This window comes from Phymastichus coffea, unplaced genomic scaffold (genome assembly GCF_024137745.1).
Source record: "Phymastichus coffea isolate CEN01 unplaced genomic scaffold, Cenicafe_Pcof_1.1 PCOF00058, whole genome shotgun sequence".
Classification (NCBI taxonomy): domain Eukaryota; kingdom Metazoa; phylum Arthropoda; class Insecta; order Hymenoptera; family Eulophidae; genus Phymastichus; species Phymastichus coffea.
In genome coordinates this window covers 1,100,555-1,120,130 of record NW_026706869.1, presented here as the reverse complement: position 1 = coordinate 1,120,130, position 19,576 = coordinate 1,100,555, and the positions used below count along the sequence as shown (strand labels likewise).

At 47.1% G+C, this 19,576-nt stretch overlaps 1 protein-coding gene and 1 long non-coding RNA gene across 3 annotated transcripts in view; one reads left to right on the top strand and one right to left on the bottom strand.

The window, feature by feature from the left end:
• The window catches only part of LOC131666298 (cadherin-99C), a 104,472-nt gene that overhangs the window by 9,184 nt on the left and 75,712 nt on the right, over window positions 1-19,576 (top strand). The window lies entirely within an intron of this gene.
• Window positions 12,783-18,325, bottom strand: LOC131666301 (uncharacterized). Its single transcript, XR_009302083.1, has 3 exons — window positions 18,196-18,325; window positions 17,858-17,940; window positions 12,783-13,363 (listed from the first exon to the last, which is right to left on the bottom strand). It is a non-coding gene; the product is annotated as an uncharacterized LOC131666301 (long non-coding RNA).

The following is a 19,576-nucleotide window of genomic DNA, read 5'->3' as shown; positions in this document are numbered from 1 at the left end:
TTACTGGAGCACTGATGCAGGCAAGCGTCGATTTTTCACTATCGCTTTGGATCTCGTTGAGAGAGAGAGAAAGAGATAGGATCTCCGTAGAATGGACACGGATAGTCTACAAGTTTGGAATTCTTCCCGCCGAGGAAATTGGAAAGTGTGTGTCAGGTGGTAATTACATCCCCGTAAAATGAAGCGAATCACAAGTACACGGCCGAAAGGGTTAATAAGTCAAGTCATAGCTGCATTGAAACATCAAGACCTTGCAAGCTGAATTCTCGCTAGGCTGTAATTCTCGCAAAGCAGCAAATGTCTTTGCTTGTATAGACGCGGCTGAAATGGTACGGAAGGCGCATACTAAAGCTCGTAATCGGCGGCGTAAACGTTGCCGCCTCCTTAAAAGCTCCGAGTCTGGAGAGCGTGCCAAGAACATGTCCATTAGGAAGCCTGGCTAAATAGATTCGACCATAGGTCAGCGGTAAAAGGGTTTGCTCTATGCGGACCCCTTAGCCTTGCCTTCCGACGGCATTATTTTGCTCTTCGGTTGTCTGCGAAAGTCTCGCACTTTTTTCGCGTTCCGCGCTTGACAAAAAAATTTTGTTCCTCGAGTGCATTACTGACGAATGCCTCATTAGCGTGTAAAACGTGCTCCCGATGATCGGTGCTCGATAACAGAAGTAACCCTCCACCTACGATCCGTTCGGTTGTGCCGCGCGACCCAGAAACTTTGCACATTCACTCGTGACGTACACGCGTACGGGCTATTGACGGACTTGTTTTTCGGCTACACGTACACACGGCGCGCATGTGTGAGTCCCGGGAGGTATGTACAGTTATCGAAAGGCAAACTCCCGCGCGCGCGCGCCTATATACGTGTGCGGTATACGAAGAGGGGAGAGCCGAAGGAGGCCAGGCCACAGAGAGGCGACCGTTATGACTGGCGTGTGCGCGCGAGTCTCGATTTTTCCAACTTTGGAATTTGCGCTCGACTAGCTGCTGGAACAGTTTCCGACTTTTCGAAAATTGTGGGCTCGCGACCACCAGAGAAATGACTATTCGCTCAATCGCGCGAATGAATTCAACAGCGAGAAGCAAGCAAGTAGCCTTGCGTAATTTTTGCGCCAGTGAATGTCCAACGACCCTTTAATTTCCTCCCAAAAAAAAGACAAGAAAAATGTATTTTTCATTCGAACCGCGTACCCGGAGTCAAGCGTGAAAAGAGGGGAGAGAGAGTTATGCAAACGTATACTCATGGCGGTGATCTGGTTTAACTCGATACGGCCATCGCTCGAGTGTATAACATAGGAAATGCGCTTGAATTAAGCACTCTAAGCCATATTTTTTTTATTATTTTATTATTTTTGGTAGTTTCTTGCTTTACGGTATAGCTGCGTTGATCGCATTGCGTGAAAACCGATTAAAGCTGTTTTATTACTCTCTAACGTTTTCTCTTCGCTTGTTGGTTTCAGGTACGTATATACACTTCCAGGCTGCATAGTTTCACGAGAAGCTGATGATGCGTTTGCTGCAGGTTCCGTTTATCATCGTTTATCGACGTTTACTGACGGAAAGTCCATGCGTGAGAGCTTCGGCCTTCGAGTCCGAGCAGCCTTCCGTTTTCCTACGTAATGGACTTTTGATTCGCAATTTACCCAAGCGATTAATTTTTTTGGAGGAAAATAGCGAGAATCAAGTTTGACCGACTTTATCGTGAAATCATCAACGGCGGCCCGCGGATTCGTTGGGAAATTAGTCACGATGAAATCGTCGAGCGAGACAGAGATTAGAATGTGGCAAAGACGGGACTGTCACGATCTTTTTATGGGTTAGTCTGTTGGCCTATGGATTTCGCAAGACCTCTTCTCGCCGTGATTCTTGCGCGGAGCCTGAACATGGTTATTACCAATTTGACACCGAATCTTCTTCAAACGAATTACCTTATCTCGCACATATAAGTAAAGGCGCGATACTCGAAAGTATCGATTACGAGGTTCGCCATTTTCAAAGATAAGCCTCTCACGTGCGCACTTTCTAGGCAATGAGCCGCGGTGGCAGTGGCGGCGGCAAGGTAAAAGCTCGAAAATCGTGAGCTAATCGGTACTCCTCTTTGTCTCTCGACACGCACCGCTACGTCGTTACTCGAAACAAGTCACGAGGACGAAAAAGCTGTGCGACCCACAAAATTTTCCCGCACGTTAATTGGCATACCCTCGCGGCGACTTTTAAGAGCGCTCTAACGGCGACGCCAATTCCTTTCGGTCGTCGTGCTTTTCTAACGATCTTGGGCTTCAATTGCATTTTTCGGTCTTCGCTATTCGTGATGACTAATTGCGCGTTCGCATGAGGTAACGTCGGCTGCCAAAGTACACAATGAAGCTGCTTTGCTCTGCTTCCGCGTAATGACTCTCGTTATGTCAAGGCATCGTTCGTGCTCTCATTTGCTCGATTTCAGAGGTTTCATTTGATTAATAAACGATGATATTAGGTGAGAAAATACAACTCGGTGTAATTTGGTACGGCGAAGGGTCCTGCTATCGGTCGCTGGATGATAATGCCGTGAAAGCCCATTTTCGCCAGATGCTCCATCCGAATCAATGTTCTCGAAGCCGACTTTTCCAGAAAAACCCAACGGTTCATCTATAATTCAACGACATAACGATCGTCACGCAAAAACGTTACGATTATCCAAACAAGTAAGCTAACTGCGACATCTCTCTGTGGCACTATCCACCCAACGGCGTTTATTTGTCTAACATTCCCGCGCACCAAGTATCCTCGTTCCATTTAATCAGCGGACACTTGCGAATAATTGACATTGCTGCAAGCGCATTTCTATCTAAACCTATTCGAGTTTGTGTTTGTAAACAATCCTTAAAGCAGCAGCTTCTCGTGCACAGGGAAATTCCGCGAAAGTAAACACAAGGTAGATACACCAAGCGAATTTCCGACATTGTTTGTGCTTTCTCTCGACGCTCGCTCGCGAAAAATCCCTGAAATTTCCACTTGGCTGAAAAGCTGGACACAGCGCTGTGCGATCGAGGGATGCGCGATGGCTTAGAAGCCGTGATGTCGACGTCGAGACTTCGATTCCATTAGTTCGATCGCGTTCTGCAGTTGCTTTTCATTGGCATGACCAGTCACGTTGACAAGCGATTGAGCATACCGGGCTCGGAATGCTCGCTTGGAATAAATATTCGCTTGGTTTTCAATTAAAACCAAATTCCTCGATGTTCGTCCGCGGTTACCAACCGCTTTGACCTTACTCCTTTTTGGAAGCACATAAAAGCATCTGCACTTGTAATTACTTTGTTGTTTTAACTGCCAACGCGATTAACACCAAGTTACCATTTAATCCGATAATTAAGTTAAGACTGCGATTCGTTTCTTGGAAAAAAATCCATCGTCAACCAAACATCCGATTAGTCATATAATTGATTCTGTATACGAAACCCTATATAGCCATGGGTATACTCAAGATCCCATCTCATTTGCAAAACTCACGAAAATACAGGCAGCAAAAGTAAAAAAACGCAATAAGCAATTAGGATGGTATTCTGTGTTGGGTCCCCGTGCGTGCATTATCGAATTAGCCAGGAATCTCTTGCTCGGAAATTCTCAAATGTCGGGTGCAATGATCCCCAACCTGTTTGTCCGTAGCATGGGATCCAACGGATAGAGGAAGAGTATCACGTGGGAAGGCTTTTTTCGATTATCATTGCTGCGGAGTTGTGTGTTGACAGCGAGCCCATCTACCGTTTGGAGCCTACTCAAATGATTAATGGGGTCAAGGGTTTGTCGTTGTTGCCTTTCTCAGTTCGCTGTCAGCGAATGTATCTTTGAATGACGTGTACGTTACAGCTCGCCTTCTTCACTAACGCCAAATAAAATAAATATCGAGATTGAAGACGCAAAGATGGCGAAGTTCACGTTCGCGAATCACGCCAAACTAGTCGCCGTCCAAATGACAAAGATGCGCTTGCGACGCGTAAATCCCGCGCGCTGTAACCGAAAAAGTACGCTTGGCTGCTCGCCTTGCATGGGCCACCTACTGTGCACCTCTTAGGGCGGAATTACGACCTCTTATTTTTTACATTTTTTATCTCTTCCGCAGCAAAGAGCAAACGCAAGGGGTGATGGGGGGGGGGGGCGGAAGGCGGAGGCAAGTGCGGCATCATTTCAATTGTGCAATTAATATACTTGCAGCGCTCGCGCACAGTTACGGATGTGCGATCGTGATTTCGGCGCCTGAGCCTATGCATATCAATTGTCTTCGATGCTCGTTGTAATTAGAGTTAGAGTGAAATTAAATTTGATTTACGATCTGGAAATGCGCGGTTATCGGTAATGCGAGACATTTGGCCGGTTTTAGATGAATTTTAGATGAAATATGCCAGGCATTTCCAGGGGTTTCGTAGAAGAGCCTACTATTGAAGAGTGTATAGGCTGTGATTTATACATTTAACGTGAAAGTAAAGACATTACAGCAATAAAAAAACGTTTATTCAACAAGCGTACTGACGCGCGACTTTTCTAGTTCGATATTACGACGTAAATCAATCGCGCAGTGGCAAAGCTTTTATACGCAATCAATTGACGTACACTTTCGACTTGTCCGATCTTTACGGCTTCATATGAGACGTCGGACTGCGGACTTTTCGATTTTCGTGACGTTTACGAGCGCGCGCAGGCCTTTAACGGCAAACCTGGCTCGAATGCATATTTCTGATCGCCAATTTGCGACGTTAATGTAGGTTGCGCAATGACTTTTCTGCGCAGCCACAGAAGTTCTCCACTGATGAAAATCTATGCGTTGTACGTTCGATTTTAAAGCGCTAACAAATTCCATAACATTTAAGGGTTATGTCCAACTTGATGTGTAGTGGAAAACGATCTGCGTAGTGATTTTTGCTCGTTAGCGCGTTGTTAACCATTCGAAAACATCAATCAACAGCGTGCAACGTACAATTCATTTCTAACCTCACGTGCATACCTGAGAAAAAATACATTGAGTGCAAGCATGAAACCTAACCTCCAGCAGTAATAGTCATAAATCGGTAGCACCAGGTGGCGCGCGAGAACACAACCGGACGCATTACACGCTCGTTTCCACGTCATTACTGTGACGCGGTGACGGCAGTGCGGTCGAGCTTATAAATCGGATTTACCTGGCTTAATTGAAATTATGAGCTCTCGGGCGTACAATAGGCCAACAAATGATTCCTCTCGACAGTTTATTACTATACTTCTCTCTCGCTCAGCTTGGTTCGATTAGTAACGAAAGCGTAATAATTTTGACGATTACGTCGTGGTGTAATACCGATTTACGATCGTTCGAGCGAAAGATTGTAAGGCTGTAAGTTTCGAAGAGCTTCCTTTTTGCTCTCACGGCGTGTGTGTCAATTTAGAGGCTAAATAACGATGTCAGATTATATTCCATTTTTTTAGTGGCAATATGTTCATTTCGGAGATAATTGTACCGATTAATGTTGAGATGTCGTGGGCGGACTTTTTATGTACGCATCGGAAGGAAATTTCTTAAACATAATACGTAAAAGCTTTGGTATTTTACTGTAAATCACTTTTATTTTTTTACACAGACCTGTTTCCTACAATATATATTATTGGACAATAATAATCTGAGGGAATGAACAGTGGAGCACAAATTTTACGATCAAAATAAGGAACTGCACAGGATGTACGGCGGTAATAAAAAAATAAGCTACATCTATTCATCATATAATATCGGAACGTAAAAATAAAATAGTCAGCTTTTTTTGACGATAACTAAAAATCAATGGACATAGTAGTAAAGAGTGGCAGTAATAACTGAAAATCGTAAAACCAGATCGATTTCAGTCTTGTAATAATGAAATTTCAACTTTCAATGACCGACGGACGGATTTCTCATGTTGCCAGGGCGTATAAATTTTTGCTATTCACGATTTCTTTATAAAGAAAAAGAGACGAAGACGTGGTCTGATTCGAGGCGCTCCACGGTTTCCTTGCGCACACAAAGACCGGAATTTCCGTCTTTCATGCTCTCTCCCCGTCTCAAGGAAGAAAGCCCTATATTCACACCACGGGAGAGGCTTGAAATATTTTATTCGCGAGTTTAAAGGCAATATCAAGTTGTTAATTGACGCATATCGACATAACTTTCAACACACACACAAGTTTTCGGTCTGATATTGTAAAGGGATATTTCTCACCTCGCCGATCAGGTGTGCCACTTAAAACTTTCGTGCGCAATATAAATTTTTATTCATTTCTTGCCAAAGGCTGTGTTCATCTGGCATCATGTAGCGATGCGCGGCAATCAGGTCTTCCAGACGACTTATCGAATAAAGTTTGACAATCAACTCTCATTCAAACTTTTCATATCCGTGCAACTTGCGGCTGTACTTTGACCTTTTTCACAACATTCTTGTGAATTAGTATTTTGTTTGTTGGCTGGTTGTCGATATAGATGAGACCTAAATCCGGCCTTGCATGTAGTGTACGTTACAAGAATCTCGAGTCACAGAGCACTTCGAATACGATATTTAATTATATGCATCGATGGGTTTAGTTTTAGTAATGGAACTATCTGCAATGGGAACAAAATCAATTCAAAACATCTGTTTACTACAAATAAAAAAGTACCAACAGTCGAGAATAAATAATTTTACAAATCTTTCACAAACGTAAAATTGTGACAAGCCGCAGCAAGTCAATAACATCATTTTCTCATCTCCGACCAAAAGGAAAGAAAGAAAGAAACCTCCAATTCAATCGACGTATCGCGTAACCAAAGCCACAACGTCATTATCTCAACCAAAAGGAAAAAAAGAAGACGAAACTTCACCGGAAATACGTAAAATTTCAGCATGTGGTTAGCGAAGAAGAGACCCTATACATGCTCCACGACACATAACAGGTAGCTCGCGGCCAGGTGCGATTCACACGCGTCGCGTCGGTGCAAGCAGCCGACTCCGTTTTTTTGTTTTCGGTTTCTTCTCTCTCTCTCTCTCTCTCTCTCTCCTTGTCTCCTCGTGCAGAAAACACGTTTGGCCGTCGAGGTATGACATGGGTAGCTTTCAACATGGGTCGTGCATGGGCGAGCCATTGCGCGCCATTCGCAACTACTACGAGTCAACACCGAATTCATTCTTCTTCGTTCAAAGCCGTGAAAACTACACTTGTCATGCTGTGTTTATAAAAGAACGTATGCCATGTCCGTCATCATTATTGATGACGGACATGGCATACGTTCTTTTACGCAACTTTTCGTTTTTTTTTACCGTGAGACATGGCTTTATCGTCGAAATTGTCGGCGACGAACTCGTTTGAAGATCAAACACCTACGAAATCGCCATCGTCGCCGAAGAAAAATAGAGAAGCCGTGGGACGAAGTAAAAGTCAATAGAATACAGCCCGCAGGGTAGTCTGGCAAGCAACGCAGACGGAGAAAGAGGCGTGGGCCGGTCCAGTTTCGTCCCGTCGCACACCTGCCTTCGAGACTAATCTGCCTTGGGGGCTTTTGTGACGTGCTTGGCCCAGATTATACCGCGTTTGCTGTTACATGGAGATTTTCCTGGAAGGCTCGTAAGGGTGGGGAAGGGGGGCAGCGACACGGATACTCGAATTCGGAGGAGGGGGGACCTGTTAGTTCGGCTGCTGGTTGTGTATTTATCAGGATCAGGCGCGATTGATTGATTGCGAGGATAAACGAATGAATGGAGATGTATTGTTCGGACGTAATTAAGCTGCACGCAATGGCCGAAGAGGTAGACGTGACTGCCCGTGACGGTAGGGTTTGCTGCTGGTGTCAAAGAGTAGACGAGAGTTCTTCATCTTTTTCGTCACTGACTTCGTGGACAAGCTCTCGACGAGGCGGCCGCGTGAGAAGATTCGACCACAGAGCGCTCGAGTCTCGAAAAGCAAGAGGAAGACGAGCTGTGGATTCGCTCGGCGGTATTAACGAGCTTGCAATCGCGCATGTATGCGCGCAGACTCGAAGCGCGCGAGCGACACGTTACTTCCGCGACGTGGTAACTCGGTTCGTCAAGCCCGCGCGTAATAGACTCGTTAGTGAACGTGAGAGAGGCAAAAACAAGGCGCGGCGAATCGCGACATTAGAATTATCATCATCTTTCCTTCGCTGTGCGCGGCTTCCGCGAGAGTAAGGATGATGATAATGACACTTACGTACACCTGCTGCTGCTACTCTTTTTGCGCATTCGTCGTTGGCTTTTCTCAACGCACGCAGAATGCGGTTGATTGATTGTCGAGACGCGATTGCCGGCGTTAAAACGCAAGGTAATGCAGTATCGATTAAAAGTGTGCGCGCTGTCACTGCAACAGCGCTGATCGTCGTACTCGGTTTTTCCATCAACGATCATAATTTCGAAACGGTGCGACGATTATCGGATTACCATTCGATTTTTTTTACAAAATAATATCCATAACTAAACCTATTAATTACGAAATAACCACAATATCGCTGCTTTCTTTCTCGTTATATCTATCTATCGTGAATCCCGGTAGGAATGATTATAGCACGAGACAAACCATACAGTCATGGCTACTGCGGGCATCGGCTCCACAAAGAAGGAAGTTCGGGGATCCTCCAATTAGTCGATCGACGTTAATCGATTGCACCCGCAAAACCAACACGATCATAACGGTATATTTACTCCAATTCCTGCTTGCACGGACTGCTTCCTAATTTATTCTTCTTTTATCAGGGGCCACCGTTAACATCAATTGAATTAACATGAATCAAAAGCTTGCTTATAATGTACAGGCGACGATCAATAAATTTTTATTGAATTCGATCCCACGTGAAATTAAAGAAACTCAGATTTTTTTTAAATCCCTCAAAGTAAATCATATGAACTTGAGTAACGCTGTTAAATTTCAGTGGACGAAATACTGAATGAATAATGTTGCATCTATAATTACGCCTCTTAGATGTTAAGAAATTTCGTAAAATCCCTACAAAAATCGATTTCTTATATCTACAGGAAGTTAAAAAATGGGTTAAGTTAGAAAAATATAGTGATTTTGCTGACAAAAGTGAAGATAGTATGTATAAAACGAGTAAAAGAGTAAAAGCAACTTTGTGGCGACTTGTCTCGAAAACAGCGCAGTAAAACTGCAGAAGAGGCTTAAAATTAACATGACTCGTGTACCATAGTGCTTTAGGTTTAAACTCGTCAGCTCACAAGTGTCGCCCAAACAGCTTTAAATAACCAGGAGAATTGCCAAACTTATAAAAAGATACGAGCAAGCAGCGCGCGCGCGCGCGCGCGTAGTTAAATCCGACTTCAAGTGCTGGCCTTTTCGAGCTCCTGGTTGCGAGCGCGTGACCTGCATTCCCAATAACACAGTTGACCTTTCGCCCGTACCAAGTTGAACTGTTTTATCGTCCCTCGTGGGATTTTATAATTCCAAGCGTGCGTGCAATCGAGAAAAAGGACTGCTTTGAAGCTACTATGTTGCAAACTGGGATCATTCTATCGGAGTGAAGTGGTCGCAATCGAAAGTTAAATGGAATGTAAAGGCGCGTTTGATCAAGCTAATGCACGATTAAATTAGACTAGCTTAAAGCTCTTTGTAAATCCTCGTTAACGCATAGCAAAGGTGGGAAGCTGTAAATCGAGAAGAAAGGTGTCAAGAAAACACAACGTCGTTTACTTTTTTCCTCTTTCGAAGGCGCGCCGATGCATCACGCATACCATTATATTTTCTCTCCGATCTGCGTGTTGAAATCGACGAAAGCGCGATCGGGCTTCAATTCCGTCTGGATGCGGCTTTCCGGTTTTTCAAGCGTTTCACGAAAGGGAACGGCTTCGAAAGGCATAAATTAATCGCGCGCGATCACTTTCCGATGGGGGACCGTAAAAACTAGCGAGCTTTTCTTCCGAGTGAAAGCAACTCTTTTGCCGGCTACATAGCCTGGAGCTTGAGCTCGAGAGAAGATCCAAGTGACCCGTGATCGTCTTGCGTATGACGAGGGGGACAAAGTGCTTCCAGAAATTCAGCAGACTTTTAACGAGCGGCCTGCCCTGGCGCGTCTAGCTTGATACGTCCAGATGAAATATTGGGTTATTTGCCGGAGCTGCGAAGCGAGCGTATCCGAAAGGCGCGGAATGGGAGGACGAGCGCGGCGATCGAGATCGCAGCCATTAAATCAAATTAAGACCACGAGTCGTTAATCATTTGTGAAACTCCGCGGACGCGCTCAACTTGCGCTGCACTTTCGTTCTGATGTTTTGTCGCGCCGCGCAAAGGTATTTCCACTGACGCGAGGCCGTATCTTTTATTTAATTTTCCGCGCCGTACATCCTTGAGCTTTTTTTGCTCCGCGCGATAAACTCGTCCGCCAGCTTTACAAGCCCGATCGTCTTTATAACTTTGCAGTCATCGAGCGAGTAAATTGGCGACAAAGCTGCCAGGCTGTTACTGCTGCGCACCGCTTTATTCATGGATAAACTGACAAACTTGAACTTGTTATCGTGCCAATTACGTGTTTGTCGCGATATTCGATACGAAATTAATAACTCTGTGCATTTCTTTTCTCAATCCATCGCTTCTATGTCTTATTCTTTAACAATGATTACCTTGTCACTTTTCTTTCTGACGCATTCCAACTGCGAATATGCATCACGAGTCATGCGAGCACTAACGTTTGCTCATAATAAAACCAACTGAACGTGGATGTTCGAAGGCATAAAACGTTTGAGTGCTTGTTTCTTTTTGAAAAATATTATGGCTTTGCACTACTTTTTCAAGCAAAATATTTAAAAAAGGTAGGCCTTCGCGGATGTGTGTTAACAGGATACAAAAGGACTGAACGTGCAGTGATAGCAATGCTTCGCAAGTAGCAATTAAAATATATAAAAGTGAGCCGTTTTCGAACTGACAACTTACTTCAACATTCACAAGCAAAACGATAACCTAAAGTATGTAAGAAAGTTCGCGTGTTTTCTATACCATTGAAATTATCAAGAGAACGAGAGATCTTGTAAAAAAGAGTACACCCTGGTCTCACTTTCTCTTGCTCCACAAAAAATCAGCGGAGGACCCAATAACTGTAAATACACGTATAATCTTTTGCTTGAAAGTCCGCCAAGAGCGAGAGAGAGAGAGAGAGAGAGAGAGAGAGAGAGAGAGAAGTGGCAGTGAATACGTCGCGACAGTTTATCTTGATGTGGATAAGTAACGAGCTCGAGTGTGTATGTTCATTTAGCAACACTTGCATTGAAAGGTACGCTCGCTGCGGTAAACTCGCGGGAGAGATTGAAAAATATACTTTCCAGTGGTCTTGCGAGGACTTTTCACCATCAATCTTCCGATTTTTTAACATTATTCGTGAAGATTTTCGATTCTTCATAGGCTGTGACTTTTATTCGACGTACCGAACATGCAAGAGCAAACGGGGCAGACACATAACAGCTGTAAAACGAAGTCTTCTTGAAGAGCGCGGTGCGCGCTTGCGCAATTTTTTACGCTCAATCGCTCGGTCGAGCGCGCAAAAATGCTCCAAATCTGATGTAAGACAGTTGGTAAGAGGTTGTAGAATGCGAGTTTTTATCGTGGCTTTGTACATACATACGCGCGTGAAAGCGTCCTATACGACTTTCCTGTGCGCGCGGGTATCTAATCAGGCGAGTGCGCGCGAAGAGACGAAGCTGCTCTCCGTCGTGTGAAACTCTCACGCGCTACTGCAACCCCAATTAACGCTGCTCTGTGCCTTATAAAAAAATATTCCAAGTTCTCTTTCGATCGCGTCGTTCTTAACCGAAATTACGACTTTCCGTCCGTAACGCGCAAGATTCCTACGAGCATTTGATTGATCTTACAAACCGGCGTCGTGTTTGCTTGCACTCGTGGCAAGACATGCGAGGCTTCGGTGCCGAATGACAGTTTTCGTGGTCTCCGAGGCAACTCGATTGACTTTGACACCGCCGTTTTGTCAAATTCGTTTGCGATGACGTTCTAAGCGCGAATGGTATTTTTGAAAAATTAGCCGACGCTTCGCTCGATAAACCCACCAACAGGGAATATACAACGACTCGTCCGACGCGTGTCACCGAAAATGGTTTCTCGAGCCGAGCGCGTCTGAAATGCTCGCGTATAATTGAGCAACAGTGGCTGCTCGCGAGCCAACGCGCACGGGGATGATCACGTTGACGAATGGTATTGACGAAGTCTGACGCTTCGTCCGCGCACTCGCGAGCGCTGGCTTTCCCTTTTGCTCTGCCTGCTATCGGAAATCTACCGCGGCACTTTAACGATTCGCCGCCGGAAGTTTAATGGCCATATGAATATAAAAACCGTTAGGCAAATGTCTGCGTCGGTGCGATGCCGCGAGAAATCAGCTTTGCCACCTGGCCAGATTATTAATAGAGGAGAGCTTTCGAATGCTCTCACGTGGATGCGTTTTCACGCTTCTTTTCGTCTACTTTGTCCGGCGAAAGAATTTGAAGGGATTTGTACACGATGTTTCAACAGGTGCGCGCAACGAGAACCAAAGGCAACAGTGCTTCGGCTGCTGTATAGCGTGATTTCCATAAGAACGAGTATACCATACGGACACACACGTGGGAATGCTTTATTACGCCGAGCAGGTCAACCACCTCGCACTTCATGATAATGTCTGCATTTTCTGCATAACTCCTCGCTCTTCTACATCAAACTTTATGAAAATAATGGTTTTTTATATACTTATTATAAAAACGTACGAGAGCCGGGTATGTACGCAAAAATAGTGTGAAAATTTTTTCGTACCGTATGAAAAGAGATAATTATTTAGTTTACGATTCAGGCAGAGAAACACGCTCATTAAGATTATAATTAATTCCGACATATTCTCGGGACTCCTGGTTACTTCAACGCGAAAAATTATTATCATCGAATCTGTGTACAAAGCTTTGTACTTTCAATTGAGAAAGCGTCTAGTTTTAGTAATTTGATAGGTTGACTGGTTTCTATTCCAAAGTCAAATAAAGTAAACTAAAGTAAGCCACGAAATGTGAGCGTGAATTAAGAAACTTTATTTCAGATTAAGATAGATATTGATGAAAAAAATTCAATTTACAAGCTTGGCTCAACCTCAATTTCGATTAAATTAGTATGCGCGTGGAACAATTGCCATTAAAAAGGATAATTAGATTTACATGATGATAAATTTAGAGCAGAATCGTGCTAATAGAGTCAGACGCGTCTCGAAATGTCCTCTTTGTAAAGTAGAATAAGTGACTAAAATTTGCTGGAACTCCATATAGAATATTTGACGTTCTATGGAAAAAAACTCGCCGTAGGAATAATTGGAAAATTTGAGTAGAATGCCACTTGGAAGGAGTGCAGTCGAGTCTGGTAAGAAACTTACCTGAAAAGGCGATGACAATTGAACAATAAGAAAAAATGTAGCGTCACAGAGCCAATTTGCGTGTTGCGTCGGCACATTTAAGCGCAGCTTGTTAGCGAAGCGTCATAACGAAATTAGTCGCAGTGAACTTTCATAGGTTGGAGTACGCGAATCATCCTGGAAAAGCCAATTACTGTCAGGGGCGCAAAAAGTGCTTGTTGCTCAATTCCGTTGACAGATTTACAAGTTTCGTTGCGCAGATGGAACTGCTTTGACGACTTCAGCGCGATAAGTTGCTAATCACCTCGGAGAGCAGCAGTCGCTCGGGTCAACTTCGCGTTAGAAAAGTCTAATTGGCTTGGCGCGGCCTGCATCTCCTGTGAATTGGATGCGCGCTAAAAAAATCCATTAGAAACAACGAGCCGCGCAACGCAGAGGGAGAGAGAAAGAGAGAGGCTTTCTCGCGTTGTGTGCGAATGAAACCAGTAGCCTGGAAAAAATCGCAAACGACGCAGCTTCCTGTGCGCGCGTTTTACTTCTATACACGCGGCGCGGCTCTACACGTGGCACGCAACTCGACTTATCGCCGATCTCTCTTTCTCGCGCGCGCGGAAAAGGGGCGAACATCCGCATGATGCACACGCGTGTACTGCGCGGCCGACAAAGCGCGCAAGTATGCGCGTTCGATTTATGGATTATTAGCATCGCGATGGGCTTTTATCAGAGCTGCTCGCACCGCGACCGCCTGCATCCGCTCGCGTCTTGCCTCGCTGAAATTTCGAGCTCGTGCGTTCAGGCAGCCGCGCGGTCCGCCCGCGAAAAACCAAAGCGTCCCACGATCGTTGCACGCGCGAATATCGCATGCGAGAGCAACGAGCGCGCGCCGAATAATAATCAGTCGCGGCAGCGAGGCGTCAACGCGGGATCGCAATTAGCCGTGCAGTCGCGAATCGCATTGTAGCCGCGCGCGGAGAGCTCGAAATATTGGCGAGCGTACGAGCCGTCCCTCCGGCAGCACTCGTGAGTGCCATTTTTGCGACGCCGTTCTCCGTCTCTCAGTCTGTCCATAGAGGATAACGATGCTTCAGCTAGAATTCAATGACGAATTTAATTCGTTTTGCGGAGGATAAGCGCACAGAGTTGTACACGTTAACGGCGGCTGCACGCTTGGCAAGTGTCGGATCGCTGTCCGTCTCAACGTGCCGCGGCAGCCACGTTGCTCGATAAGTTCGCTTGGGCGCACGGCAGATCCGATTAGACGAGCTTCAACCGTGACGATGTGTACGACAAAGAATGAGACTGCTGTAAGGCCTCGTGACATGCGTGGAGGAGCCTATTATTAACGCCCGGCGTGTCTCCTGTTCTTTCGCCTCGGCGATAAGCCCAGCCACAGAGCGACGAGAGGGCCTGCTGTTGGTTTCTCCACGGCGGTCGCGTTGAACATTCGTGTAACGCGCTTCAGCAGGCGAAGGAAAGCGTCAGGCCTTTGTTCTCGATCGGGAATTGATAGATGGACGGCGTTCCACGCGCGTCTCTCGAATTCGAACGAGAGTGGGCTGGGGGGCCCGTTGCGTTCGGAAATAGTCGAACGCAACTCTGAATTTGCCGCGTGGACGCGCTCGAATCCACGGTAAACAAGCGCGCTAACGAACAATATTGCCGCGGCGACCGGCATCGCGATCGCGCACGCGGAATGCATCATGCGCGCTATGATGCAAAAGCCATGCATACGCGAAGCGCATATATTTTCAACGGCCTGACAGGTCGGATTGGCCGCAACGCCGCCGCGCGCACGCTTACACATACATCCCTTGTAATCGTATCCAGCGAGAGCTCTTTTGATAACTTATTACATCCGCGCGCCTCTCTGCGCGTTTGCATGCCACCGTCGCGCCGAGCGAGAACGGTATATGCCATTTCTTTCCTACGGCTCGAGTTCAAAGTTCGCGCGCCTCGATAGTCTTAGGCTGTCGCGTCGCCTTAATTTATCGTCCGTCTTTTCCGATGAAATCTCTTCTCCCACGACGACATCTGAATCCGATGCATCTGGCTCATAAGAATCACTCGACCTACGACTAGGTTGCAATCGAGCGAACGGGGGCGCCTCGACCGACTCGCCTGATCGCCGCTTTGCCCGAACGCGAGATCCAAATTTCGCTGGTAAGAAGTCGTACGAACGCCGGCGATTCGCGAAGAGCAAATAATCGAGCTCTGATTAAGAATGCATTTACAACTTAATCGCCAAGAGGCTATAAATACAGAGTCTGTGTGTATAATTCAAACGATGCGAGTGCGCCCAAGGCGCTGCCGCGCCAGTTCGTATGAATCACCGTGCGCGTATGTACGTTTGTATATTTGCCAAGTGCCTTCGTTCATCATTCGCTCGTAATGTTTTCTTTCTTTCGCTAAATGAGCACTACGCTCCTACTCTCGGGCTGGCCGATTAAGTTATCAAGGTCAAATGGACTGGCGCGGCAGCTGTGCGCTCATTCGCCCCTTCGATCAGAATTTTTCGGCGCGCAGTGGTGGCTTCGACGAGACCTCGGCTCTTGGCTCTTTCGAGCTTGGCTCGGTGCTCTCAATGAATTTCCGCGAGGCGAGAAAAATGGTCGTCGCGCGCGGAAATTACGAGACCGATAGCGAGAGCAATCGTAAACGCTTGCGTGACACGCGTTGCGCTTATCTCGTCGCTCTCCTTTTCCGATATACGCCGCTCGGCATTAAGAGGTGTTAAGAGAGCCATTGTCCGCGTTGGCTCTGAGATACGCTCACTACAAGTTGAACGCAGTCCTCCGAAGCGTCGCTCGCCGGGCAGATTTCTCGTACGCGAAATAATAAATAATCCGACGTCCGAGAGACGGCGAAACAATTTCTACCGGCCCAATGTCCGGAAGGTACTTTTTCAAGCTCCTCATTTTGCCTTGGCACAATAATTAAACGTCTCATCGCCATCGGAAAATAAATGGCGTACTACCAAAAGGAGAGGAGGGAAAAAAGAAAGTCTTGGCAAGTTGCCCGATACATCATACTCCCGGGCAAGACAACGGCGCGCACAGGCGCATCGTCGTCCGTGCGAGAATGTGTTAAGAGGCGTGCCAAAGAGAGGAATACAGGTGTTTATAAGTGTGGCCCCGTAAAAGTCCACGTGCCGCAGATAGGCAATCGCGAGCGTCGTTAAGGGTGCGGGTCCTTCACAGCTGCATCCCCCCCGCCCCCACCCCTTTCTGCCTTTTTATATTGTCTGCATGACACGGGCGCGCTCGAGACGACAAAGCCTGCAGCAGCGGCGCGGCGGCGGCGGCGGCGGCGGCCGAGCTAACAGCCGCGCGACTCGATCTCGCGTCGATCGCAGTTGGCGCTAGGCGCGCTCATACGCATTATCGACGCCTGCAAGGCGTCGCTAATTAAGAGTCGCCGAGCGGAGGTGCGCGCCGCGTACGCCGACGTGGCTTGCGTTTATTAAAATCCACGCGGGCTCTCTGTCAGGCGAGATGTCTTGTCGGCCGGTAGCCATCGATTACGCGCGTCAATCGCGCGCGCATCGTCTAATCGAGCTGTGCACAGCTCGGACGGTACGTCGCCGCTGCCCTTGACAATTGCTATCGGCGATCGGCGTTTATCGACGCCGCTTCTTACGGGGATAGGAGGCGTCTGCATCGTTATCGGGGTTTGGTCGCGAGCCCGTGCCTGCTGCGAGGAGCTTCCTCAATTTGGTTCGGCATTACGCAACAACGACCAACTGTGAGTTCGCGCAGCGAAGCATAAGCTTTCGCGCTACGAGCTTGACGATTTCTCATTTGATCGGTAAGTCAAAGTATCGACTAACCGCCGGCTGCCACGCATTAAAAGACGCGGAGAATATTTATCGGCTCGATAAAGCCAAAGTGAGGCTATTAAAGAGCGCGCGAGGTGTGCAACGCGAGCGACGGAGAAATGAATGCCGCACTGCGGAAAAACGAGCGTAAGGATGTTAAATCGCGTTCATTTGTAAATTCGACGGCCGCGCTTATAATTCCAGCCCGTAACCAGTCGATTCATCCTTGCGCGCACGTGTCTCGCTCCTGCGAATGTCGACTCTCGGCGCTTTCGTTCTACGTCTCTCTATCTCGATTCTGTTCCTGTTTCTTTTTTGCTTTCGCGACGCTGCCCGCAGATCGTCGTGATAGAAAACAGGTACACGCTTTTAGCTCGCGCTTCCAGAGTCACTCGGCTTCGTATTTTTCAAAGCTTTCGGATTGCAGATACATGCTCGCGCTTCTTTTCCGGACGAACGAAACCATTCCGCATCCGTGAGCTTCCTCGGATGGCGACGGCCGTGACGCAGCGGCAATTTCGCTATGGTCTTGTAGTCAAGCTGCGGAATGATCTTCGCGTGTCAATTCCTAAAAGCCATTAGGTTAGCCTTTAAAGCATTTTGAGCAAGCTGCATGATCGCATCGCATCGGCCGTAGCTGCGATGATAATCTCGCGCCACAAGTTGATTGACGACAATTACATGTAGCCAATCACGCTCACCCCTAGCTTGTTTACAGCGTTCACGCCAATTATGCCTGCAGTCTGGAAGCCAAACTTGCGCGCGGCGTTGCTTTACTTCATCGCTGAAATTAAAGTTGATGTATTGTAACCGGTAAAAATCGTAGATCATCCGCGTAAGAAGCAATAGCGCGCGGGATGGGGACGCGATAAAACGACGAGAGGTAGCAATACCATTTCTCACGCGGCGTCGCTACTATGCAGCGCAATCTGCGGCCGTCGTCGTCTCTCTAATAAAAAAAAGACGAGCGAGAACGGAAAGCGCGCGCTTTTTAATTAATCGACGCGCCTCCAGCGTCGAGTTGCGAGTTCGTTCGTACCTGGCCGAGCGAGATAACAGGCGTTCGACGACAGTTCCTTCCTGCTCTCCAGTGCTCCGCCAAATGACGTCGCTCTTCTTTTTCTCGTGCCACTTTCAATTCGCAACATTGAATATCGCTGTCCTCTGTTGCTGATACTGTCCCTGGGCATAGTTGCAACTGTGTTGTGAATCGTTGAAGTTGCACTTGAAAACAATCACAATGCTCTATGAGCTATGAAGTGTCAAATTCAAGACATTTTAACGTCTATCAGCGACAAATCGGAAGACTGGGTATCCCCAGCTGTAATGGATGTCGCCAGAAAATCGTTCTTTTCCGACGTGACGCGTTACGAAATCAACTGCCGATGGGACTTTAGCTTTTGAAAGCTCAGCGAACCTCGCGGTGTCGAAACGCTGGCAAGCGACAAATGCAAAGGACAAAAAGGAACCGCGGTCGAGAGTGCAACGACACCGATGCGCGAGTCGTTCGAATTTTCGCGTCGGGCGTACGGGCGCGCGCACGGTTACATTCTCATCACGAGCACCTATGCCCGGCGCATAATGAAAGCGCGTGCGACGCCTGATAAAGAGCGATCTCCCTTCTTGGGCCGCGCCGATGAGCGATGGCGTTACGCAGCGCGTCTGTAGCCGTGTCACGAGAAAGCTCGCCTCCTTAGACGCGAGCTCCTCTTTTCGGATGATTTACGAGTTGCCTCGCTTCGCGCATTTTCGATTTTCACCTGCGCCTAAGCGACACGCGATACGTGCCTTCGGAGCAGCGCGATCGTCCGTTCGAACGGTGAAGCGATTCGCATAATAATGCGCGATGCTCGCTCGATTAGAAGGCTGCGAGATAATAGACAATTAATGCTGTGTGGTGAATCATCATAAAGAACACGGATGGAACGAAGGAAGCGAAGGCAGTATTTTGTGGACGGGTGAGTGGCCATCGAGTCGGCAATCGTTCGCCGTGTAGCACAATACAGACATCGACTACCCTAATGATTACAAACTGGTGTGTGTCGTGGCAAACAATGCCTAAGGCTCGGGCCAAGTGAAAGTGATTCTGTGACCGAGGCCTTTTTGCGTTTTTTATTTTGACTGCTTTGCTTTGATCTCCCTGTCGATTCCGCCGTGACTGACGCCAATTATCCCGTGCGGCGCTCGCGAACAAAAGACTTTTCTTCGAGCGGGCGAAAATGACAACGCGGAAGTGCACATACATCGACGGATCGACTCAGTCGGCCTCGCTGCGAGACATTTCGATATTTCTCTCGTTTTATCTATTCATAGCTCGTGGGATAACAGACAAGCGAAGGCTTCGGTCTGCTCCGTTTTCATCTCGAACAGATGCATTATAAATAAGCATCATTCGCGTCGCGCTCGTAATAATAGCTTCT